At 46.6% G+C, this 27,613-nt stretch overlaps 1 pseudogene; it reads left to right on the plus strand.

Moving 5' to 3' along the window:
- The first annotated feature begins 4,844 nt into the window (after positions 1–4,844).
- On the plus strand, positions 4,845–27,567 carry LOC119371828 (glycine receptor subunit alpha-4-like; annotated as a pseudogene).
- The last annotated feature ends 46 nt before the right edge of the window (positions 27,568–27,613 follow it).

The following is a 27,613-nucleotide window of genomic DNA, read 5'->3' on the forward strand; positions in this document are numbered from 1 at the left end:
TGACTCGGCGCTTAAGCGGAGCGCACTAGTACGAATTTGCCATATACGTCGAGGAATGTGGTACGGAGTTGCGGAGTTTTGCTACCAAAAAAATATCTCCTTTCCAAGGATTCGCTTGAGACACTGTTTCCTACAGTACCCAATCTTTCGAAGGATTCGCTTGAGACACCGTTTCCTACAGTACCCAGAAGTATAAAAGTGATATGCGCCTTTAACCTGTCATAAGCATTCTTTCTGCCACTAAATGTGTGCAGGAACGTAGTCGCAAGAAACGGTGACGAGATTTAGCAGACGAAGCGGGGGAAACGAAGTACGAGAAAAAAGTAGCTTGCCAGAGGAATCCTTCATAGGAATCCATAGGATTCCTATGAAGAATTTTTGTTTTTTCGTAAAGATTCGTCACAATATGAAATTGACGCGTGCATTCATAGACGTAATTTCTACATGTTTTTTATAGGAATCCTGTAGATTCCTATGAGGGATTTTTGGTTCTTCGTAGGAATTTGTTACAATACGAAATTGACATTTGCACTCGAATAAGTAGTTGCTACATTTTTAATGGTTGTGAAGAAATACAAGTGCAAAAATATGCACAGTGTCTAGGTGCACTGCGAAAAAAATAATTGGCTGACACTGTTCTCGGTTAAACCAAGTTTGTAGAGCGATAGCTCGGTTTTACTTGCTTCGGGAAAGCACGAGACCATTGGTTTGGAGAGATTTAACTTTACTGCATGTCATGATTTCGACAAGGCCAACGAGAAGTCTACACGCTTCGACTACGCGCCGCGACAAGGAAGCCAACGTGCAGCACCACAAGACAGCACACTGAGGCCACTGGGCGCCGTCGGCACTAAAGGCGAGGGCACGCAATGAACTTGTGTGGAATTCCAATGGCAGATCCAGATCAAGTTTTTCTGCTCTGTGTGGACAAATCACATTCCAACGGCAGATTGGGAGAAGCCACGGATTACGGATCGCTCTGTGGAGCAAGAATTCTTGCTCCGTCAAAATCGGCGGATTGGACCGGATGTCCGCGTGACGTATTTTTTGCGCCCGCCTTTCTTCTCGTCGCGACCGGATTTTTACAGGCGCGGGACGCCATGGGCGACAAGAAAAACACTTCGCATCATAAGCTTGTGTAGTTGCTCTCAGAGAATAGCACTTCGGACTCGGACACAGCAAGCTCCGAGTCCAGTGAGGATTCTTCGCACTCAGATAGCGAGTGTGAAGCCGCTTTGTACCAACGGGCATTTGACGTGATCTTCCGCCGGCCTGCCAAAGTGATTGGCTTCATCGAGAAAGTCATTCGGCGATAGTCGGACGATGGGGTACCGCACAACTGTGGTAGTGGTAGCGCGGAGAGAACTTCTTTTCTAACATGCTCTTTTCCTCTAGGTAGGCAGGGACTTTCGTCTGTGCCGACGTATAGCGGAGCAACTCATTGCGTGATTTCCTTCTTCACCGACGCGCCCGTCAAGCAGCCACGGCTGAGTGGCCGCGAAGTCTGCAGAAACAACATGCACGGAATTGTGGAAGAACGGGAATACCCTGTAGCCTGGCGCCCCCTCGCTAGATTTCCGTGTACCAACTGCTCCCCTTGAAGTCAATGTGTTCCAATGGCAGATTTGGCCAAAGCGTTCTTACTCAGAGATACGCGCTCCGTTCGCGATTCGGCCGAGCGCTCGCAATCTGCCATTGGGATTCAACATTGCAGGCTGCCAGTGCCTATGGTGGTGGCGGCACAAAACACTGACCAAGAGGCGCAACTCGTTTCCGAGGAGGCGCCGCACTAGCAATTCGCTGAAGCTCTATTGCCTGCGTTGACCTTGGCTGAGCTTGAGGGTGAGACTGGCGGAACCAGGCGTTTTATCGGTTTGCAGCTGGAGGAGTAGAACTGCCGTTCTAAAATGACTGTGGATCCAAAGCGCCCTCCTGTTGTATACTGTATAGACCGAAGCTTCATTGCATATTCGTAAAGACTGTGGCCTTCGTGCTCGTTCTGAACTTTTTAGCACTCCGGAATAATTCCGGCTACCTGTGTTTCTTTGATGTGTACGTCATTCTGAGTACACGGGGGGTGGTGGTGGTGATGGTAACAACTTTATTAAGAACTCGGGCAAAGAACTCCTTTATTAAGAACTCCGGCGATGCAGAAGGCATCGAACCCCCGACTCGAGCTTAGATCCACAATGTCATAGCCACTAAACTACCCTGGCGTGTGTTTGTGTATTTATGTGATGCATTTACGCTACGAGGACTACTAGTTAAAAGGGGTCCGGAACCACCCCTCGGGCTTGGTGAAAAACTACACATTTTACGAACAGCAAGAACTCCTTTGAACAGTTCAGTCAAGTTTGATGGTCGTACGCGGCGCGCAGATTTTACAAGCGGAACGCGAATTTGCCACTTTCTCAAGTGCCTTTTCTTCATACAGAGGTCATGTCCTCTTCCCCCTCTGGTGGCCAGGGCGTCAGCTTTATGTCGTCACACAGCAGATTGCTGCTATTGGCTGATAGCTGACATACATCAGGAGTGGCGTTTGGATCCTTTGCGCTTCTTGCCTCGTGGTGTCGCCACGTGCCGGCGCCATGCTCTCTAATGCGCTGAAACTGCACAATACTGTAGCAGCAGTGACGTGCACCGGAATTAAACTTGGAGAGAGCGATAGCGTATTTTGACGCATGCTCAAGGCCATGACGTGCGCTGACGTAGCTTCTTTCGCCTGTCATCTTTCCGTGCGTAGTTTAGAGTGCGCTCGTCGGGATGAGAGAAGAGGTAAAGCGCCTGAAGCGTGCGACAAATCCTCTTAACGCCGCTCGTTCTTGAAGTATCCGAGAAATTTCTGCGGCGATCGATTCGCCGCAATCAATTATTACTTGGAAAAGTGCTTCAGGAACGTTTTACGATAGTTTGCTTTCAGCGGCATCAATGCTGTTCCATCCCGTTTGTACTAGCGTAGCCATGGGGGGGGGGGGGACGCTTGAATGTTGAAACACTTGTTCGAAATGTTGAATTTTGCCTGTGTATATATACATGCACACATACAAAACGCACCACGAACACACATAAAAAGTAACTGATCCCCCCACCCCCCCTCCCGAAAAAAATTTCTTGCCTTGGTTGTGCGCCTGTTCTATGCACCTTTACAGCGCATGCTTCTATACCGAAGTATCGCATTTCATTTCTATTACAGGCCGGAGAGATTACTCACGTATATGTACTACATAATATTAACACGTGAAGGTACCAGTGTTTCCACATGAACTCCAAATGGCAGCAGCGCAAATACATTTTCATTCTTCCACATTTAAAGGACCCCGCGAAAGGCGTGAACCCGACACAATGACCACAGCCCGCTATCTCGTGCTCCCGTCTTTTGCGCTGCTTTAGATGCGGACCTTAACCAACTCGCCCACTCTTTCGTCAGTTTATTATTCTTCTCTTACGCGTATGCATCCACTTGCGTGTGTGTTTGAGTCAGTTTAATTGCACGCACGTTTTCTCTTAGTCGGTACTTATCTCTCCAACGATGACACTAAGGAATCCACAATCGAATGATCTCGGTGGCATACCAAGCACAATGGTGTGGGTGAAGTACTCTTTACATGAGGGCGCCAGCAGTAAGACTGAAAGGCCAGCACACTTTCAGAAGGAATCTTAGAAACGAGCAAACGTAAACATAAAATAGAGTTTCATTTCCGTAGTTTTCTCTGCGAGATCCTTTCAGCCAGAACTCATTTTTCTTCTTTACAACAGTAGCAAGACTAAAGAAATTCATAAATAAAAAATAATGTTATTCTGTAAACTGCTACAGCCCGACATCACATGCACCGAAAACTGAATCTCCAGATCCTCTCCTGGGAAATGCATCAGTGGTCCTGTTGCTGTAGCGAAGTTAGGATCTCTTTGAAACGTGTACGTAAACAGCAAATTGAAGGGCTGTATATATTTGAACTTCCTGTTCCCCGTCTTGCGCCAAAATAAGCAGAGCGTTGCGAATAACAAAAAAAGCCCACGTTGGATAGTCTTTTTAGGCTTCATATAAGGAAAAACAATTTTAGGGAAACTGTACTTTTTTCCCATTCTGCACAAATATTTTCGACGAAATGATTTGGGTAAACTCGTAGGGTTTCCCATACGAAGGCATAGATAAGGAAAAAAAATACGCAAGGGAGGTTGTTTACTTTGTTCGATGTGATAGGCAAACATATTTTTGGACGTCTTTCGTCTTTTCTCTCAAATTTAGAAAAAAAAATGGAAATTTGGCACAAGTACGGGTATACCCCAAAATGATACATATGAAAGAAAAAAACAAACAAGGGGGCTCACTTTCTTTTTGTACTTTCGTACGAAAATAGCTTTTTTTACTTTGTTTTCTTTATCAAATATGAATGAAAGGAAGCTTTCAAGTACGGTTGACTATCACAGTATTATGTATTTCGAGGAGTGAGTAAAAAAACGACATTTTACGCAAGAGAGTATATTTACTTGCTTCACATCAGTGCAGAAGAAAAAAGGAACTGGCTTTTTTTAGCTTTTTTCTCTTTTCATCCAGTTCAGAAATACGAATATGGCGAAGATCGGGCACAAGTAGGGTGGCCGATCTCAACGTCATCAGTGTGAGAAACAACAGAGACCCTGGGAAACGGGAATAATAACGATACCACTTTCATCGACGAATAGTTTTCGGGAAGCAGCCTCTGTGTGAACCTTGCGTGTTTTTTTCTTAAATCATCGGTGGTCTCCTCATAGATATTCGACTGGTGCTGCTCTTCCTGTACCCTCAGGCGCATACGTAGTAGGAATGACACAGATGTCGCTCTTGCCGTTTTCTGCGTAGATGCTGACTCCATCTGCGACGGATACAGGCGAGCTTCCTTGATCCAGTGAGCGTGGAGCGAGAGGGGCTTCAGGAAGCACCGCAGTCGTGGACTCCTCCGTCAGGTGGCGAAATGTTGCTGGCGCGCTTCTCCTGGGAATGTCGCTCTGTATACGGTAAGATACGTGGCCCTCTTGCGCTTGCTTTACACTCTGTTAATTCATTCATTCATTCATTCATTCATTCATTTTTAACAGCGCAGTTGTTTAAGCTTGGAGTAGAGCCATTTGTCGACCGCACAAAACTGGCGAAGCGGGGGAGAGCAAAGCTAAGAGAGGAGGAAAGCCGGGTATAGTTATGCAATGCAAATGTAGGAGAGATGGAGGAGAGTAAATGCATAGTAAATCATAGTACAGTATAGCAAGGTGGTGGGAAAGCGAAGTCTGAGTGAGGAGGAGGGATGTGACGGTTAGGAGGAGGAAAAAAAGAAGGGGCGAGGGTAAAGCTTAGCAGAGCCATCTACAATATAGAATATCCATACGTATAATAGTATACCAACGGGTTGGAAGCAGAAGTGAGGGTGAGAAGGAGTGATGTGAGGGTGAAGAGGAGGCAATATGGCAAAGCATAACGTAGCCATGTGTAGTATATTATAGCAACAAGTGGAAAGGGATGTGAGGGTGTGGAAAGACGATGGGAGGATGAGGAGGAGGGAAATGAAGAGGGAGGGTATAGCATAGTTTAGTGGAGGCGAGCGGAGGAGAGAGGCGAGTTGGAGGTTGCAGACATGCTAGGGAAGGCCACCAGCTCCGCAGTTTTCTCAGTCTTCGCAGCACTAGTGCGTACCTGCCCCAATTTGTTATTTTCTCAAAGAGACCCGAGGCGGTATTACATAAGGGATGGGTTAATATACAATCAATAAGGTTGCCATAATGATGAATCTCAAGTTATATTTTACACACTATGAACGAAGCCTAATGGGCAGGTAATTGTGGGGGCATCGTGGGGAAGGTCGCTCCAGTCTTTTGCTGGTCTTGGAAAAAAAAAAGAAGCAGAAAATGTTTTATTGCAGGCACGTGAGGGAAAAACTTGCAGTTCATGAGCAGTGTGTGAGATCTGTGAGGCACAGGCGTAACATAAAGATGGCAGTTAGGTGGTGACTGAAAACGCCTGTGAAATATTGGGAGGGTTGGAACGCGTTGGTGACAAGACAAACGCGATAACTTGCACTCAGACTTGAGGGATGAAACACTGAGGTCATTTGAACACGAGGCATGAATAAATCTAGCACCCCTATTGTGAATGGATTCTGGAGTCGGTGAGACCTACTTCAGGCGCGTTCCAGACGGGAGATACACACTCTGACTTCATACTCTCTCTTTGGGCCCTGATCATCCCGGAAAAGCGAAACATGCTCTTCCGCGATTCGGTTTCAGTTTAGACGAAGCTGGTGAAATCTCATTACTTTCCTACAATTACCTGCGTCAACTTTCTGTAAATCCCAAAGCGTCAGTTTGCCCAGTTCTACCATTTGACCTCCAGTTCTGCCTCCAGTTCTACCATTTGAAACAACCGCGGGTCTTCACTAATCAAAAAGTTTGCTAATTAATTTCTTTATTTACCGCTGTGTTTGATGTCACTAGCCATTTGAAGATGCCTGCCACTACGGGAAAGTAAGTATGAAGGCAGGGAGCGAATATTGCATTTCCTTACTTCTGAGGATTTTAGGACACATTTCACAAAACACCCTGTGTAATCGTGTTCAGTAACAGCGCTAAAAAGTTGGCACTTTGGCCGCATACGTTTAATTGCTCGTTTTTCCGTCAGTGTTATGGTAGGCGTAAACAATCATGAACATCCACCAGTTGACCCCGTTCGTCACTTTATTGAACGGGTAAACGGCAAGTTCGCGCTGTTTGAGCTTTGTAATGGGAGTAGCACAGTTGCCTACGTTTTATATTCTCTAAACCACGACAGGAGCTGTCGGTGTAACCTGACGCTGCAGGACATTTTGCCCGACGACCCTCGGCAGTATGACAAGACGTCGCCACCTAAGAAAGAAGGTGAGTGAGAAATGGTCTTTAAAAGGGTGTAAACTTGAGCTTGTTGGCTTGGCTCATAGCACCGTCATGGACTAGTTGGGACGCATGCGTTGACTTTCCCTCCCTCTCTCTTTCGTTAGTTTCCGTTTCCCAAGAAGAGTGTATATTTGTGCACATACGAAATAAACGCTCATGTTGTTAGCCAGCGCCAAGTCCTGTCAATCTCTCTTGTCTAGTGTATCTGCGCTATTCTCGGCTATGAGAAATGGTCTCGCATTTTTAGCGTAACCTAAAAATATCAGCAGACAACCTTGGGAGAGTTGCACGTCATTTCAAGTACTGCGAGTGTTAAGTAATTAAGACATCTACGATGTACACTTATAAACTCTTTGCATTAGTATTTATGACTCTTGAACAAAACACGGACAGAATGTTTAATATAATCTGCCGTCTATTTATCAATCAAGTGCCTTAACTGTCTGAAGACCGTACGAAAAGGGGTCACATTGAAGGGGGAAAGTAAAAGCCTACTCGAAGAAGTACTGCAATGTAACGTGGTCGTCGACGGCACTTTTATATATAGAAATATTAACGGCTCTGAATACGAAGATGAAGGTGAAAACAATCAATTGCTGTCGACAAAAACGACGAGTCAAAGGCACGTTGCTCGAACAAACGAAATTACACGTCTAGATTTCTGACCCTGATCTATATGCGACAATAAAGAAGACACAATGGCTCATTAAGCATACCTTTTTAATAATTGTCCGTTATATTACGAATTAATCGTAGGTAAACCAAATTGCCTTAGCAAGGAGAGGTAAAAGAAATACATACTAGCAGGGTGTATCGCTGCCTAACAGAGCCTTAGAAGGTTGTCGCATACTTCCGAAGTATTTCAGATACTGCAAGGAAAAAGAAAACCGTTGGGGCCAAGTTGCAAACTTTTCTAATATAGAATTTCTACAGTTTATAGCAAGGCGTCAACAGTAAAAACACCTTCGGGATGGTATATGGAAAGTCATGGCGGCTCCTAAGCACTTGTAGCTGTTAATTGCAATAAAACAGAGGTCACTCTTTGAAAGGCTGACGCTCCGTAAGTGCAGAAAATGTGTAAATGTCGAAATTTAGATGTAAACCCGCCCACAAAAGTTCACAGAACGTGGGCTCCACTGCAAATGTGAATTTATGCTGTGTTAGTGCACGGCGCTTCTAACCTAGAATGTAGCTGCGTAGGTAGCAAGAACCACTAAAGGCTGGAGCATCTATTTGGAGGCAATGTTCTCAGAAAAGCGGGAATATAGATTTCTCTGAAATTGCGCGTTCCCCAAACTCTTGGGTAGGGGGGGGGGGCGGGGGGGCGGGGAGGTACACGTATTTATTGGTCAAGACTATGGTTTGCAGAATATTACAGTGACGATCTTCTGCACTGTAGCTTTTTCTCATTAAGAAGATTAATCTGTTATATGCCTGTACTCACAGATACAGAAGTTTGCTGGCCGAGTTTATTCGCAACCTCATTACTGTGCAAAAAATATTCATCATTAGTTCAAGCCCCACTCTGTTAGTGGATTGCATAACTGTAACTCTCCATTACGGATAATTAAAGTGTGTTTAGCTCGAAAGGGTTCATTATCGGCCACGTCCGTGAATGTTTCTGCGAACCTTGCGCCGAAGCTGTCTTTGTGCGCGGGTGTATATAACTATGCACGACTTTTGCATGGTATGTCGAAACAAGAAAAGCATCACTATATATTTTCTCTGACTCACGCAGGTCGTCCAACTGTTGTGCTTTTCCACGTGACGGTCATGAGCTTGGATTCTATCGACGAAGAATCCATGGTAAGCTTTCCGCCAACTCATTACCCGCATGCATTATCTATCTATCTATCTATCTATCTATCTATCTATCTATCTATCTATCTATCTATCTATCTATCTATCTATCTATCTATCTATCTATCTATCTATCTATCTATCTATCTATCTATCTATCTATCTATCTATCTATCTATCTATCTATCTATCTATCTATCTATCTATCTATCTATCTATCTATCTATCTATCTATCTATCTATCTATCTATCTATCTATCTATCTATCTATCTATCTATCTATCTATCTATCTATCTATCTATCTATCTATCTATCTATCTATTCCGCTAATATTATTGCGCTACAAACTGTGCTACGGCGGCGCACGGTTTCCCATTCCTTTTATTAGGACTTATGCCACTGTAACTCAAATGGTGGTGCATCGGACGCGTTAATAGAAATTGGTAGGTTCGGTTCCTACCTGCGGGCGGTTGGTTTTTAATCTAACTTAGTTCTTTTCCATGTATATCATAGTTACTATACTACAGGGAAAACATACAAGAGATGCCTCTATGTATACTCTCCTTAGCTTCATTGCCTGTTGGTTTCATTCGGATGTGTGTAACAAAAGAAACGAGCCCTCCATCAAACCATCCGTTTTTCGAGCAACCTAAGTGTTACATTTGAGCGAACAAATGTTAGGCTTACTTACTGAGCATTCAGTGGAACGAGGCGCATCGTTAACTCGCCGACTAATGCTATAACGTGTACAGCACCTACTGGAGCGAGTAGCCTTCGAGGCCGCTGCTACCCATCTCTGCGGTTCGTTCACAAGGAGGCGGCGAGATGGCCTTGCATTGGGTTGCCATGCCGCTTTGCCAACTGGCGCTTATTATCGATCCATCGCTGGCGCGAAGACGGCGTGAGGGCTAGAGGAGAGAGAAGGCATCTCGGATTTGGCTCATTTGCTTTCTCCGTTGTTCTCAGCTGAGCATCCCCATTCGCACGCCTCGTCGGCTTCCTTGCCGTGACACCCTTACACTGCACCGGTCACACGAAATACTTCACTGGGCGTTAAGTAGTAACACGTGACCGTTTGGCTGGCCCAATTTCAGATTGACCCGAATTTATTAGCGGACGCATTGCGGGCTCGGTAACTATCCCGCTGACAGTGGGGCGTCTGGCGGTATTCGAGTTGTGGAGTGACAATCAATTTCCACCTTTCTTTTGATTCGGATCATGCGTTATGCTTTGATGCGGTTCATCATGAAGTTTTCGCCGCCGCAGAGAGAGAGAGAAGGGAAGAGGAAAGCAGGGAGGTTAACCAGATGCTCCAAACCCCTATGTCCCCACCCTGGTGCTACCCTGCACTGGTGTGGGGACATAGGGGATTGCAAAGAAAGCAGAGAGATATATATAAAACTGAAGTCACATGATCTCTTATGCATTTGCCTATGACGACTCGAAGCCCCGCCACGGTGGTCTAGTGGTTATGGCGTTCGACTGCTGACCCGAAGGTCGCGGGATCGAATCCCGGCCGCGGCGGCTGCATTTTCGATAGAGGCGAAAATGTTTGAGGCCCGTGTACTTAGATTTAGGGGCACGTTAAAGAACCCCAGGTGGTCGAAATTTCCGGAGCCCTCCACTACGGCGTCTCTCATAATCATATCGTGGTTTTGGGACGTTAAACCCCAGATATTATTACTATGACGACTCGAAGGCGAAAACCATCTTCTTCCTTCCCCCCTCCCCCCGAAAGCTTTCTGAGCTCAACGTGGTTATGCAGGACCTCCGGGATCGGCCTACCTTTGACCACGCGACAATGTTATGTGCGCACGTCATCGTGTAACGTACGTTATGTGACATCATAAGGACATCATGATGACCTCGCGAATAATGACGACGTGTATGAGTGAAGCGAACGGTGACGTCAACGCATAATGGTGTTTTTTTTTTTTTGCTTCACTCGTGTTAACGCCACGGGCGGTCACTTTTCGCGTTTGATGAGCCATCTGAGGCTTTCACCTTAATAAATAAAAAAATGAATACAACCACACACACACACACAAACACGAGAGTGTTCCACTTCGAGTCGTTCGGACAGGCCAGTTAATCGGAGGAAGCCTGGTAGCTCTCGTACGGCCATCTTCTGCGACGTTAAGTCTGGACTATATCGTAGTATTCCTTCCTCCGACAGTGGATGGTCGTAGATCGTTCGGCGACCATAACATTGCGATCACGAACGGAATTAGATGGATTTCACTGATTATTTATTTTACCCTCAAGCACTTACTACAAATTATTTAAGTACAATTCGTGTCAATATGAATTTCTTTCGTTTGGGTATTTCCTCCACTCAATCGAGACACATCTCAAAACAAGACACCCATCCAGAATTCCTCGACATCTGAAAACTCTGTGCCATCGTCTTCGTCTAAACACTGCCTATGGAAACAGCTTACGGCATCGCTTCGCTCGCGCAGCAAGTCCATACTGAAACAACTGTGGCTTCTCGAAACCGTGGAACGTTCTATTTGAATGTCGAGCGTATGATGATGAGCGTGCGCTCTATGAACATTGCATGCATTTAATAACCCAAAAAACCTTATCGCTTGACTGTGTCTTGGGCCCTTTAGCCTTTCTCACACAACAGAGGCGTGCGATGAAGCTTCTATTCAGGTATTGAGACAGCATTGGTAAGCTCGACAAACTTTAGTTGCACCTTGAAACCACGCAATGAGAGACTATCAGCGCACGTCCCCTCCCAAGAGAAAAAACTCAGTCTGTTATTTTTTATTTTTTATTCTGTCTTAACATTTGTCATTTCTTTTTCTCTCTCTTTTTTCTTGCATTTCAGTCCCCGATCTCCTTCCCCACGCAGAGTAGCAAGTCAGCGATATGCATAGGCCGGCTAAATTCTCGGCTTTTCAATCAAGAGTTCTCTCTCTCTCTCTCTCTCTGGGTATGTCCGTTGTAATACTTGTACGTCGAGCGGACACTTTGCTGATCGTTTATACGGCGTCACGTGCGGAAATGAGTGGTTTCCAAAGCACTTTATGCGACTAAACGCAGCCGAAAGAGTAAATCGATGTTAACGTGAAATAAATTTCATTTTTATGAATCGGAAATTGCACTCACATTCTCTGCGCTGAGAGGCCGGATAATTTCTGGTCATCCATCTCTGAATATTATAAAGAGAGACCTGTTATCAGAAGACACAAGTGCGTCGTAAATACGACGCTATGGAGCTCTATTCTGCGAGTTCCGATAGCTTCGTTATCGGCACAAATGCAGCAATTTTAAAGACGCACGCATCCATATCCATAATGTCCGTATTATTAGACTTCATTCTCTAATTAGGGCAACTTTGCGGTCACGATAAGCTGTCAGATTGGGGCTGTAGAAATGGACGCATTCATGCGCAAGCTGGTTGTGCTAATGGGCAGTGACATCGCTGACACGTACGCAGTCCAGCATGCAATTAGTCATGCCCGCTTCCCTCCCATTCAATCAAAAGGTCAATCCCCCCGATCCTGCGTTTGTTTTTCCTTGGCTACGCAGGCAACTCCGAGTGGTATGTCACCGCAATTTCGCAAGCAACCTTAACGATCTCGTTAGGTCAGCCTTTCTCGAAAGGGACGCCATTCAGTGCAAAGGCCTCGTCTCCTCCTTGTTAGGCCTGTCAATAGGCCTGCTTTTCTGTATAGCTTACGATGGTTTTCGAGGGCCGGGATTCTCATGGGCCCCTAACGAAATAGACGACACAAGCACCGACGCGATCGTTAAACATAGATGCCTCCCGCGGTGGTAATGCTCTTCAACAGTCGCGGCCTCGGTAGTGCTTGCCCAATCAGTTCGATCTTCATTTTGTCTCGCTGCTGACAGTCGCGTAGTACGAGGGGAATAGTTGTCGGTCTCGGTAGTACAGTGGTTACGCTGCTCAGCTGCTGACCAGAAGGTCGCGGGTTTGATCGCGGCCGCGGCGCTCGCATTCTGATGCGAGCGCCGCGGCCGGGATTAACGTGCAGTGCACGTTAAAGAACACCAGATGGTCGAAATTTTCTTCGCAGCCCTCCACTAGCGCTTACCTCATAATCGCGGTTTCGGCACGTAAAGCTTCAGGTATTATTACTATAGTAATAATAACTGGAGATTACATGGCTTTTCTCATACTGTAGTATGATAAAAGCTGTACAATCTAATTGGTGATGGCGAAAGTCACGGCAACTCTAGCTTTCAAACGCGAGACAGCCGGAGAAATTTATGCTGAAGGGTATGTTCAAGGGCCAGTTGGTACATGTTACTGCGTTGAAAACAGCGCGAAAACTGGACGGAGCTGGTAAGAAGCAGACAACGCAAGCACTGACGAACAACCGCGTGCAAACTTAGTGCGACGGAAAATATATAGTATAAATAAGAACTAAAGCGAAACGTAAGACTGTCACATGATACGGTGACGAAGCAACAACCATAATGTCCACCACGTATCTTGATAGCCCCAATAACCCGAAAAACACGCAATCTCCTTTTCAAGAAGCGCCATTGACGTCTCGCTGACGCACGCGTTCCTTTTTTTCTTCATTATGAAGGCTTCGTATGCTTCACGCTCGATCCGATTTGGATATTGCGTGAGGACTTAGAGAGCATGCCAGCAATATCACGTCATCGACTAGCCGCACCTTCGCAGCATATTGTTCGTCGTGTGGCTCCGCTCCGCTCTTCAATGGCTGTGAGGTCCTCACACGATATCCAAATGGCATCGAGCATGAAATTTATGAAGCCTTCATGATGAAGAAGAAAGAGAACACATGGGCCATCGAGCAGTCAATGCCACTTCTTGAAAAGGAGATTGCGCGCTTGTCAGGTTAATGCTGTTACGAAGACACGTGGCGGACATTATGGTTGCTGCTTCCTCACCGTGTGATGTGACAGTCTTACGTTTCTTTTTTAGTTCTTATTTATAGCATATATTTTATGTTGCAGTAAATTTACACACACTTCGTCAGCGCCTGTGTTGTCTGCTTCTTACCCTCCGTCCCGTTTTCGCACTGTTTTCATCGCAGAAATTTATGCTGTAGTGTAAGTCGGCTACAACGTTAGAAGTCAGCGGCAATTCCTCCTCAAAGGCGGATGCACACAAGCCTGCACCAATGAGCGCGCACTCCAGGCTGACGTCATGAGCCGGATGGCCGGTGACTCCACCTTCAGAGAACATTGAAGAGTGCATGAGCGCGACTATTTCTTTAGTCGCGGAGGCGATCGGCTGTCGTGCTTAGGTCGTGTGTGCAGAGCCTCTGTGAGCTTCTTAAGTTGTATCTGACTGTAGAAGAAAGGTAGGATTGGGAGCTTATTCAGGAAGATCGGTGAGCAAACAGCCGACTGTTGCGAAACGAGAACTGAAAGCGAAACCAATAGTGATTAAAAGGCAACGAAAAAGTAGAGACCTAAGAAGTTCAGAGACTGAAGATTACAAATTGACAAAATTAGCGCTCACGGCTCTTGTAGGAGTTCCTTTCGTATTGAAGCTTTCTTTGATAACCGTGGCCGGATCTCGTTGACGTCAACATTTTGCCGGTCGTAACAGTGAGCTCCTTCCAGGCTTGAGCGGAATATGGGCATTCAGCGCTCCTTTGGAATGTCCTGCTGCGTACCTCGAGACAGCGCGAAGTATCGATTACTCGTCTATACGATACGTAATGCGTATTTTCATGCTGCGGGGACACTCTAAGATGTCTGCGCGTGCGCCGACTGCGTCATCGCATATGTGACTTGAATTCATGCATCGTTTCGGGACTCCCTTCCCATAACTATATTCTTCATTCAGACAGCTTCGTTTTATAGTATGCCGCACTGTTTTAGCCGACGCAAGACTGCTCAAGCACCGCCACCACCACATTTATGGAAAGTTCATTTTTAAAAATGCAGAAATGCGCAGTGTACATGCTTTATATGTTCTGCATTTAGGATATTTAAGTTGGCAGTACCAGGAGACGGGAAGAGCAGCCGAGGACAGCAATGGACAAGTTGGTGAGACGAAATTAAGAAATTTGAAGGTATCAAATTAAATCTCGCGAAGAGAAGGTGGGTTGGATATTATTTAGAGTGATCTATGCAGATTTGCCTCAAGGTAAGGCCTTGTTAATCTTCAGGCGCTCTGTAACACTCCAAGATGACGGAAGACGTGCACTCCCAGATAATTCAGCTATTTTACAACGAGGTTGTGAATAGCTACAAGGTGGGAAATTGTGGTGGTCCGTGAGTGCGCAGAAAATATAATGAAGAAGCAATGCTAGCATTCGCAACCTTGAATGGTCTCCGCGCTTGCACGAGTCAGCGCATTTATGCTGATCGTTTTCTTTTTTCCTTTCCTCCCCTCTCTCTCTCTCTCTCTCTCTCTCTCTTTCTCTCTCATCTTTGCACTCCCCTTTCCCATTCCCCCAGCATAGGGCACGCTTCTGGTTAACCTCCCTGCCATCTTTCTTGTTTTCTTTCTTCCAGCACATTATCTTCACGTATTTTCAACATGTATACAGCTGAGGATGACACCCGCCGCAGCATGATTCGTCACCCATTAAATCATCTACGTGTTCGTAGTATCCGTTAAGCAAACGTCACCAAAGGCAAAGTTTGAAGCAGGCATATCTGAAACGTGGATATAGAAAGATTAAAAGCTATAAGAGGAGGCACTTCTATAGACTCCAGCTCATGACAAACAACGGGGCCGCACGTTTCAGCTTCGCCTGTTAACGATCACCAACATAGCATTCCTCTACAGTATGCTATGGCTGTGATCTTCAAAGCACTTTGAGGGCCCGGGCTGTCTTCTCATGTAACATACAGTCATCTCCGATGTCATATCATCGATTGGCGTCACGCATGCAAAACCGTGTATAGCATAGCCATGTATGTATAGCAAGGGGCCGTAAAAGCAAAATGAGGGTGAGGAGAAGAAAAAGAGGAGAGGGGAGGTAAATCATGACAAAGCTTTGTATATTAGTACAGTATAGCAAGGGGTGGAAAGGGAAGTGATGGTGCGGAGTAGAGGTGGATGTGAGGGTGAGGAGGAGGTAAAGGTGGAAGGGGGAGGGTGAATAATCGTATAGCCGGGTAAAGTATAGTATAGCTGGGGGGAGGGAAATGACGAGGGGGAAGGGTAAAGCATAGTCGAGCGATGTGTAGTATAGTAAAGCAATGCGTGGGAAAAGGTAGTGAGGGAGAAGAGGAGAAGGAAGCGAGGAGGGAAGAGGGTGTCACTGTCTCGCAAATGAAGGTTTCGTTTCTCAGCATGAACGCCGAGGAGGCTGCACGTTCGGAACGCCAGCGCTTGCTTGCCTGTGAACGCCGGCGTTGCCGAAAGGCAGACGAATCACTGCTCCGTACATCCCACAGCTATCACGTTGAGCGCAACTGCGTACATTCTTCATTATTATATTTATGGCCATGGCTGTATCTAACCCGCGTTCCTGTCGCAGACGTACGCGGCGGACATTTTCTTCTCGCAGTCGTGGAAGGACCATCGGCTACGGTTGCCAGACAACATGACGGCCGAGTACCGGGTGCTGGAGACCGATTGGCTGGAGCGGGTGTGGCGGCCCGACTGCTTCTTCAAGAACGCCAAGCAGGTCACCTTCCAGACAATGACCGTGCCTAACCATTACATATGGCTCTATAGGGACAAGACCATCCTCTACATGGTCAAGTGAGTCAAAAATATTTTTTCTCGCAGTGTCGCTGCGCATGTTTCTGGACCCCGTCTACGTCGTACCCGGCGTCGGCTTCTCAGTTGATCCACGGAGCTTCCCAGGTCTTACGTATTAATAATACTGATGGTACACTGGTAAGACTTATCAAGAAAGAGCTAAGTTCAGAGACTTCGGATTGAGAACTGCAAAACCTCCAGACTGATGAACAACCTCATTATTAAAAATTTCAGTGCACAATAAGTACAGCTTCAGCGATAGTGTGAAGAAACACTAAGAAGTCTGAAGCAATATATTTTGTTGTTGTTTTTTTTGCCGGAGCTAGCGTATGTAATGTAGTCCTGTACGAAGAGTTGACTGCCAAAGACCGCGCTTTTTTTCATTTTTGGGCTGATTGCCCCGATGTCTCGTTTCGTTCTCGCAACGATGCCCGGATGATCGTCTCTGAGTGCCCATATGTTCTCGATCGACTTCCGGTATGTCTCGTTTTTAAGTGTCCGTATGGTCAGGTGTGAGGGCCCACATAGCGGCGCTTGAATTTGGCTCAAGGTTCCTTGAAGGCCGCCGCAAACGGGAGATCAAAGCATTTCGTGTTTAAAAATAGAGGTAATGCTCGGAACTTTCTAAGAATCTGAAGGTTAAAGCCTTGTTGGACATTTGGTTGACCTACACATGAACTTCCGCTTGAACATTCTGGTGGTATAATGTCAGCGCCGCGGCTTCTCTATCCACCTATACTGCATTCGCAGAACGTCTGCGCCGCATTATGGCCGCATACTTCTCTCGTCGTGCCTCTGCGGCAGCTTCATCCATATCCGCTTTCTCCTGACGGTGCTTCCGACAAGCAAAGTTCCAAGCTGCTCTGGCGTTTTCCACTGTGGCGTAGTTTTGAAGGAGGTTTCATAGGCCAATGCGACGCGGAAAAGAAACTGCGTTGTTACCGAAGGAGACACTATGTGCCACGTTGCAGATTCTCTCGCGGTCTCCCCTACCCTCGACTACAGGGCCTAGCCACGGGATATCTGCGGTTTGTTTTTATTTTTCTTTGCTCCTGCGAATGCCGCCAAAAGGAAGTGTACTACTTGCAGCTCGTGGGCTCACGTGATTAGCATTGCACGAAAGACAAGGATAGCAGTCGAGACAGAGCGCTGATGTACAATATAGCGGTGGCTAAAAGAAAATCGGCAAGTTTAGACAACTATACTCGCGGACAACTTTTCTTCGCAATGAAGCGAAGGCTACAGAGCCAGAATGCACGTATTCCTACCGCAAATGAATGGAGTCCCACAATTGCGTCCTTATTTTCTGCGTGAGATATACAAAACACTCCTTCATTTCCTACATGTACCTTTTTGAGACGGAACGCAGCTCACACAAGCGAGATATTTGTATTTCTTTTACTTTATACGTTGTCGCTTTGCGTTTTTGCGTGCTTGAAAAAGTCGCACCTTTTACCCGCACCTTAGACGCTAAGCAGCGTTTGCGTCGAAATGCAACGCTAGCCATCACTTTCCACGGCGTTACGAGACGCGCGCCAAACCGGACTACTTCACGTAGCAGTACATGTGCAGACGCTCCGCCCCCGTAGCTTTCCCTTCATCGCCAAGAAAAGTTGTCTGCGTGTATAGATGCATCTTTCATAAGGCTTCGTACAACGGTACCTTTCCCGGTGAAAACATTGGCTAACCTACAGTAGACAGCCTCCATTTGTTCGACTCGCCGTTTTGGCTTAGCAGGTAGGCTGTCGTGCTGCTATGCTCGACGGCACGGGTTTGATTCCCAGCCACGGAGTCAGCATTTCGATAGGGGGGAAATACAAAGAATAGCTGTGTGCTTAGATTTAGGCGCACAATAAACAACATCATGTGGTCTAAATTAATTCGGGGCCCCACTGTGGCGTGCATCATAATCATGTTGCGGTTTTGCCAAGTAAAACCCCAGCAATTCTTTCTTTATTTGTTCAATCTACCTTTTCAAAATTTATAACTATATAAAAGCTTTTGTTCGACAATACTGGAATGTGAATCAGGCAGCACCTTTGAGGTGGAGTACAAAAAGAATAAAAATCAAAATGAAAAGAAAAGATCGTACGGGTATGGCTTGTTTGTGCGCTGGTTTGTTCTGATACGCGTAGAGCTGTGTTTTTTCTTGTTTGCGCCACCCACTACTCCAGCTGTGTTTCTTTGTGTTTATACCTTTTTAAAGGCACCTTGCTGGCTCATGTAAGAAAAGAGAGTTTTTTTTCAAGCTGCATATAAGTCAACTTGAGGCAGCGCCACAGGTGCCCGCCGCATGTTCGAGTATATATTAGAGAGTTTGAGAAATGGGGACTCAATACGCTGGGTCCCCAAGCTGCGTTAGTTCGGATGATCAGCAGAATTTGAGAATTGGGCCAACGCAGGCTGTGTGTTCGGTCACACGCACGGAGCGCCACACGTGCCGAAATTAAAATCATGCGAGACGCGGCCATAACTGTGCCGTGGCCTGCGCTGCGTCTGTGTCTTCTCGCTAGTGACTCAAGACACCTTGGGGACCCACGCTAGTTTTCAATTTTTGCGTCTTGGGTCAACGCGAGCGCAAGAGCTCAAGAGTGGCTCGAGTGTTGCGCATGCGCCCTGGCGGCTCGCAAGCGTCTTGGGTCCCCAAGGTCCTTGGGGCCCCAAATCTCAAACTATCTATTAACCGCAGCCGCCAGGCGACGTGAGCGTAACTGTGTACGTTTCTTTTATTGCGATAGCAATTATAAGGACACTCTCGGCTGGTTTTTGCCGTCGCCGTTGCTGTCACCATTGCCGTCGCCGTCAGGACCCGTATTTGTATGTACATATATATAAGAAAGCCACAAAGAAAAATTATTCAGAAAAGCTTTTCCGAAGCGCGGAATCGAACGGGCGACCTCTCGCTCCGCAGCGCGCGGCGTTAGACGGATAGGCCACGAGGCGTATGTCTTTCAGCATGCTAATGATGAGCTATATATATGCACCATTTACTTCCGCGTGCTTTTTTGCTCACCAGCTAGATAGCGCGAAAAACGCGAGGGGCGCGCTTGAAAGGTCGCCGTCCCGCTCGTTGCGATGCCCTCGAGCCTCCTGAGTCGCCAGGACACTTTGCCCTACACGGCGTGGTCGCCTGGGCGCGCGCTTATGTCGTGAGGGTGTTGGTTTATATATCTTGTGCTTTCACCGCAAAGTTTGCGTTGATGATACAGAGCACACGAAGGTCACATCGCTCGCTGCAGCGGCCGCGTTTGCGAAAGAAGCGCGCTGCTCAAACATAAAGAAGTAACAACTTTGACAGTTATTAGTTTACGCTCTTCCTATGTATGCTTCTGCGTTGGTTTCGTGCGTCTTTTTTTTTTTTTTTTTTGAGGAGCGCGCTTTAAGCGTCGAGCTGTGACACTTGATAGTTCGCGCTCGTCCTGTGTGTGTTCTTTTTAACGCGATAGCGTTAAAGAGCTCGTATCGCAGAAATTCCGCCGTCGGCGTCGGCGCCGTTGGTTGTGAGCGAAAAATCATCATCTTGTCCGTGACCGAAAAATCGAAAAAGCAGCAAATAAAATAATAAAAATGTTGGGTCCGAGTGAGAATCGAACCCAGGCCGTCTGCGTGGCAAGCAAGTATTCTACCACACAGCCACGCCTCTTTTTTTTTTGTCTGTATTGCAGAATGTAACATTCAAACAAAAACAAATACATCCGCACTAAGCTTCAAGCTTAGTGTTATAGTTTAAGCATAGTATGCCACGTGCCACACACTCTTAAAATGGTTTCAGATGACACAGGTCGTCCATAACATTCAGTAGTTCATCATCGTAGCAGAGTTTTGCAAATACTTCTCGCAACTTGCACATTTGTTCAATAAAATAAATACGAACTGGCCGGGCATCTAAATCACAATGCCTAACTGCCATGCGGCTTCGCCATACAAGCCAAGGAGAAAGAACATATCGTATTTTAAAAGTTCCGGTTCTATTGCTAAGAACCGAATCCCGCGTGGTGTAAGTGGGAATTCTTTCTTAAGTGTTCTTTGGAGAACATCCCAAAATAAAAAGGCGTCCCAGCAATCGATAAAGACGTGCTCTATCCACTCTGGTTTTTGACAAAGTAAGCAATTGGATCCCCAAAGGTAAAACGTCACCTCTTTGCTCTAGCCACGTTTTAACCGGGAGCGTATCAGTGTGTAACTTAAAAAAGAACGTTTTAACTCCGGCTGGTACGATCATTTTTTTAACTCTCTTCAAAACGTCTTCTCCTTGGCCTCCACTATACATAGATCGATACAAAGGAAGAGGAAAAACACTTTCAATCAAATCTCTCGTTAAACGCTTTCGAGTGACATTAGACAGATAATCCAAACTAAATCTGGCACTCAGAAATCGAAAAGCCAAAACAACTTCACGCAGAAAGCTACTGACACCATGACGGAGCTCATCATGTGAAGTAACAATAAAGTTTGGCAAAGCTGATGAAAGCCTGATTTGAAGGAATGTCCGTAAAAAGGGGTCGCACTGGTCACGTAGAAAAAGAAACCTTGAAACAACTTGCCTCAAGAATAGGTGCGGTAAAGCCAATCCTCCTCTTTTCAGTCTTAAGAAAAGGTTGTTGCGGCTTGTCCGTTCATACTGGGACTGCCACACGACCTGCTGGAGTTGCACTGAAAGCAACTTTCATGCTTCCCAAAAATACGCGTGCTGTATACAGGTGTCACAGTACGAGATGTAATATCGCAGTAATATTGCGTGGTACAAGCGTACATTGTCATCGGGCGTCACACCATGTCAATATCATAACGACTTGGTGGTTTAAAGACAGCCACCCGTTACAAAAGGCGTTACATTACTGCGCGTATTCCCTTCAGACCACGTAGTGGGTGCATCGCAACTTTGAAAAAGTTTCTCGCGCATAATTGCTCCTGGTTTAAAGCATGCTACCCATTACATAAGGCACACACTTTAGTGCGCGCATTCTCTTAAACACTCGTAGTGTTCGAAGTGCGCACTAGGGGCAGGATATCGCTACCGCGTTTAACTCTTAAAGGCGAAGCTTAAGTGTCCCCCAATTTTTGTGAGTCCTTTGCGCTTGAGCGACGCGCTGGAAATTTTGAGCTGCTTTCCGTTCTTCGCGTTACATTCCGATTTGTTGCTATCGCATTCATTGCTTCGCCGTTGCGGCAAAACCGTGACTTTTTTTTTTCCACGAGTTACTGGTAGCCTGCTATTGTGACATACAGGGCAATCTGACAGATGGCAGCAGTGTCTTCGTGTATGTAAACGTGTCCTTTGTACAATGCTTGTTACTTCATACGTTTATAGTCACGTGAACTGTTGTTATCAGTACCCAATAAATTCTCTGTGTTCTATTTAAAGGTGTTGCCTTTAAAAAGGTGTTGTCTTGTGTTCTCTTTAAATGTGTTGTGAAATGCGAGCAACTAGCTCGTATTTCACACCTCAGACGAAAGACAACATCAGGAGGCGACTCGTGACAGATGTGAGAGCCAGTGTGTTCCGCCTTCTGTGTCTTGCCTTTCGTCTGTTCCAGCTGTTGAGCGTCCGCCATGATCCATATCGTGGGACGCAAAGTTTGTGTTTGTAATCTTGAAACGATTCTCGTGCACCGCAGACTAACCTTGACGCTGTCCTGCGCAATGAACTTTGCCTCCTACCCGCACGACACGCAGACCTGTTCCCTGCAGATGGAAAGCCGTAAGTTTATTTCATTTTTCCCATCATGAACATGTGTCTGGAAGGCGCAGAAGACAACTAAAGCGTTACTGAAATGCTTAAAATCCACAGGTCTGTGCGACCGTCTGTAGACTTGATGTGCGTGATGTGAGGGATTCTGTTCTTCTCTATCTCCTTTCGTCTGTCTCTCTTTTCACCCCTTCCCCTAGTGTAGGGTAGCAAACCGGACGTGGGTCTGGCTAACTTCCTGCCTTTCCTTCCTCCTGTCTCTCCTCTTATACATGGGTTACTGTGATGAGATTGAGGCAAAGAGTACCTAATATTACGTAAATAAACAAATAAATGAATATACATAAACAACCTGCATGTGTGCTTCACTTCAGGCCCACGCAAATCGAGGTGGAATTTCTTTAAAGGAGCGTGCTCGAAATTCAGAAAGTATAAATAAATGTATAAATATATATAAAATATGAAAGAAATAAATAAGTGTGCTGCACAGCTTCGCTGGTCAAGCACCTTCAAAAGTGGAATGGTTCATGGTTTTTTTCTTTCCTCCACCTCAGTGTGACCCGCAGGACGCATACGACAGATGACCTGGTATTCGAATGGAACGATCGAGATCCACCCGTGGCCCATTACACAATGTATTGGAGTACGGTTGTTGCGAACCGATTCACTCCGCGACATTTGATACACGTGCCTAGCGCACAGGTACGAACAGGCGCCCGCACTGTCGCGGCAGTCACGCGTGGGCGCCAGCTTCGCGACTATCAACGGTGCTCGTTGCCCCCGAGATTGGGCGCGCGAAACTTGGAGGCTTTATGCGCCTTCGCGGATTACTGCGTGACGGTTTCTTTCCTTTTTTTTTTTCTTCCAACGCGTGCGCGCCCATTGCCCGCGGCAGCAGCGTCTTAATTTGTCGACACGTGCCTGTACGTCGTGCCTGTGCTCAGGTTCTATGAAACAAAACCGAAACTTGTGCGGCGGGTCCATCACGAAGTACCATGAAAGGTGGACGACGGCCCCAAGAGACGAAGCGGAAGGTCGTGGCGAAGGGCTGGTATCGCAACGTACGCGCACACTAGCTCTCCAATTTGCACAGGAGACTCCCGAATTTTGAGCAAACCTCCCAATTTGCGGGCACGCCCGTAAATCTTCCGAAAGAGCCCCAACACCACCGCGAAGATAAAATAACAGCAACAAAGAACAGCGATTCTAAAATTTTCTGGCCTTCATCATCGCGTGCAAAACGCTTCTAAAGTCACTTTCGCCTCTGTACTTTGGCGTTATGCAGAAAAGCGTAGTAAGATTAGGAAGGGGCTACTAGCAGTCAAGCGAAAAAGATAAGAATTTGGAGAGGGCACACGTGAGCTTCACAAGGCGTTCTTCCTCAAAGTCGCTCCATCTTCATTTACCGTTCAGTTGCACGAGCACCACGTGGCACTCTTGTTTCATTTCCAAGCACTTCCGGTCTGTAACTTACTTCCGGTTTTCTTAATATTCATAGAAGGTCTTGCCAAAAAATAGAAATCTATGGCTCGTATTCAAGTTAGGAGTTATGTTGGCTAGAAGCGATATCAGTGCATAACTTGTTTTAAGATAAGAACGAATTAACTGTCAGGATAATTAATGACAATTAACTGATTGAGTGCATTGAAAAATTGGAAGCAGCTGGGATGGTTGCGGCACCTGGCGGAGCAGATCTCAGCCCCGCGCTTGTTACTACATGGTCTCTGAGATCCGCTTCGGCAGCGCATGAAACTCTACGTTAACGCAGGGAACACACCAGGGCACGTGAATGCCGAAGTGCGAGTAGCACTGCCCCATTAGGGTCGCCTCCATCAGTTTTCCCAGCTGATTGTTTCCTTTTCTTGTCGCTTCTGTTTTAGATGCGAAGCATCTTATGGCGGAGTTCAAACCGGTGGTCTGCGGCGTGACCACCCTTACTGCGCATGCGCCAACCCTCTCCTCCTCTCCCTCTCTCCACTCCCCCGCTCCCCCTCTCCACTTCCCCACTCCTTTCTTCATCTCCCCTTCCCCCTCTGCACTCCCTCTCCCCCCTCTTACCTCCCCCTCTCAACTACCCCTCTCCACTCCCCCTATGAAACGCGGGCTCAACATGCCGAAGCGCGGCTTCGCATCGCCTCATGGTCCCCTTTAGCGGGAGATGGTGTGATTTTTTTTCCAGTAGACAAGTGAACATACGGACGAACATTTACGAAAACACGTTCGTTTGTGTTTTCAGGCAACTTCACCTGTCTCCAGCTCACGTTCAAGCTGAAGCGTCGACTGGGCTACTACATGTTCCACACGTACATCCCGACCTGCCTGATTGTCATCATGTCCTGGATCTCGTTCTGGATCAAGCCGGAAGCTGTTCCGGCCAGGGTGACGTTGGGCGTGACCAGCCTGCTCACCCTGTGCACTCAGCACGCCAAGAGCCAGGCTGACCTGCCTCCCGTCTCGTACATCAAGGCCATCGACATCTTCATGTCCTCCTGCACGGTGTTCGTGTTCGCCTCGCTCATGGAGTACGCCGTCGTCAACGTCATCCTCGAAGACGGCTACAAGCACTTCGACGTAGTTCGAAGTCGCGTGGTGAGTGCGGGCAAGTGGCGTACAGCCACTGACAAATTAAACGCTAACAAGAAATGAGAAATTCATCAGAAAGTATATTTATATACACCATTTAACGCTAACGACACGCAGAGCTCGGAGGTGTTTCAGTGTGTGTAGTATCACCCGCAAGATTGCCCAAAGGGCGCGCTTTAAAGCAAGCTTTCGCAAGCCATTAGTCGAGAGCGCAATCTCGGGTCAGTACCTAATTGTGCGATTATAAAATATTCCTTTCGTGAAGCGTAATAATACCGATGCAATGCGTCTCGGCGAAAAAAAAAAATGACAGAAGAATATGTTTGAGTTAGCCCTACCTTACTCATATTTTTGTCTATGACTGTACATGGTCTACCACACATAGGGAAAACACCTCACTAGTATTCAATTTAGTATAACCACTAAATTTGTTTTTATGCCACGAAGGAAACGTATGTCAGACCTCAGGAGCACTTAGGCCTCGTTTTTGCAGCATTTACTATGTTGTATGTTGTTTTTGTTGTCTTATTCTTTATTTGCCTCATCGAAAGGAAATAATGATATTATTCGGAGTCAGTGATTACCTCACTATCGATACTTTATATCAGTAGTTAAGTAAAGAGTGTAAGTCACTGAAGTATTAGCTTTGTGTGTCTGTGCTTAGGCTCTGCATCATCAGGCGTCGCTACCAGCGTTACCGCGAGCACGTATACTTTTCCGGTTACCAGAAACCTGCAAACGGTGAGATGTCGACGGACAAACTAAAATGATCTGATATTCTCGTGGTCTGTGTACATAAAGCCTCAGACTTTTCTTCAAAATACTACGTGTTTATAAAACGTGCGAAACTCTAATATATTTTATTACGGCACGAATTATATGGACTCTCGTGGCCGATTTCTACCGTCACCGCTATTTACGTATAAAGTCCGAATTGATAACATCGCCCAGCGCGTACTATATTCTACGTGCGAGCGAAAGCTTCAGGAGGCTCCATGAAGGCGTGGCTTTAATCAGAGATGAAACTCGATGGAGAATGAAGGGGTGCCGGGGAGGAGGCTGCGTCGCTCCTGTAGCAACCGCGATGTTTGCTCAAAAGGGTGCGTTCAGTGCGTGATATCTCAACTCAGATCAGTAGATGGCTCGTACCCTTGTACGTGGTGTGCGCTCACCGCCTACTTCGCGTTGAGGCGGCAGACAGCACGGAAACCACTTTTCTCCCTGTAGCCGCCGTATTACCTTACGCTAGTGTTCTGCACTCAGTGACGTGAGATCAGACCCTAAAGGAGTCAACTGCTAGCCTTACTTCCTATGACATTCGGATTTGTCGCTATCGCATTCATTGCTTCGCCCTTGCGGCGAAACTGTGACGCTTTTATTTTTATTCCTCGATGAAGTGCACTTTAATGCAATTTGAATTTGTTACAGGATCTGGATAATCCGTCCGAGCCAAGCCGAAGAGAACAGGGTCGACTTCGGGCGCTGCTCATCGACAAGGTGTCACGCGTCGTCTTTCCCGCCAGCTTCGTATTTCTGAACGTATTCTACTGGTTCTTCTATGTGGTTTGCGCGTGACAGCTGTGTATGACCGGAAGGACAACGACATAGCCTGACACGCAATGCTCTCGCACACCTATTAGAGAGATTTAACGTGTCCGTTATCCGGGTGTATACTGCGCAATGGCGTTAGCGGAATACCTGGTTGCCGTACGATGGTTGTGACACCTTGTAACGCTTCATCTAACCACAAGTTTCGGATTCGTCTTTTTATTGCGAGAGAAATTATATAGACACTCAAGGTGCAATTTTGCCGTCGCCGTGCTGTTCTGTGTATAGTCCAAGGGCGATAACATCGTCCCAGCGCGTCGTATTTTCTAAGTGCGAGTGAAAGCGCACGAGGGAAGCCGGCGATCGTGGCTCCAGCGGAGAGGAAACGCACCAGCCATCTCCGTCGTGCTGTACACTCAGGTGGCGTAACTGCCCTGGCTTCGCAGTCACCGAGAGTAGTTTGCGAATGGCCGCAGTCCAATTTAATGCACTAATTAGCCGACAGTAGTGGTGTTGCCTGACTCCATTGTTGCGTTTATGCACGCACACTACATCGGCCAGGGCACTGGGTAGCTGCCGACCCATTTCAAAGGGTAGATCCACGAATCGTCACTATCATAATCATCATTAGAACACATTGTAACGGCATGCAGTTATATTCACCCAAGACGTATTCAGGTATATCGAAGGGGTGCATTTTTCAGACGTCCCTAGTTTCGCAGTAGACTGAATTTTTATCTGGACAGCGGTCGACGTAAGCATGGGAAGTTTAGAATATTGGTGATTAAATCGCGGGGATGAGATTTACCGATCAAGAATTGTTAGAAGAGCAGGCATCACATGATAACAGGGGATGCTTAAATGCATTAAAGCAGATGATGCAGCGAGGACGTGAGACTACTAGCTGGAGCAATATATTATTTTATTGAACAGACTAGGCGACAACTCCTTGCACATCTATTTAAAGAGGATGCTAACGACCGTCATCATCATAATTATCATCGTAGTCATCTCATGGTTACATCTACGGTAAACCGGTATTCCGCTAGCGCTTCGAGGTCTGCGGACAAAATCTCTATATTTTTTCCGGACTCACGGACACACGAAGCACATCATTGGCACGTCCTCCTGCACAACGGGCTTCGACTCTTTCCAGCTTCACGGACGGTCCTTGCACGGTAAAAACTGACTATTGCACAGGTGACGTGAACATTGTGGGCCGGACACCGAGAATCGTGCACATGGCTACAACGAACTATATCGTGTGCTGTTTCAACCGACATGTTTGACGCCTACGTTGCTGCCATTGTTTGAAGCAAAATATTTTTTCGCCTTTCGGAGTTAAGGCGCACAATAAAGAAAGCGATGGTTTCATGCTTTAATGATACAGCTATGTACGTGGGACGCACCAAAATGC

The sequence above is a fragment of the Rhipicephalus sanguineus genome, chromosome 10, assembly GCF_013339695.2.
Source record: "Rhipicephalus sanguineus isolate Rsan-2018 chromosome 10, BIME_Rsan_1.4, whole genome shotgun sequence".
In the NCBI taxonomy this organism is placed as follows: domain Eukaryota; kingdom Metazoa; phylum Arthropoda; class Arachnida; order Ixodida; family Ixodidae; genus Rhipicephalus; species Rhipicephalus sanguineus.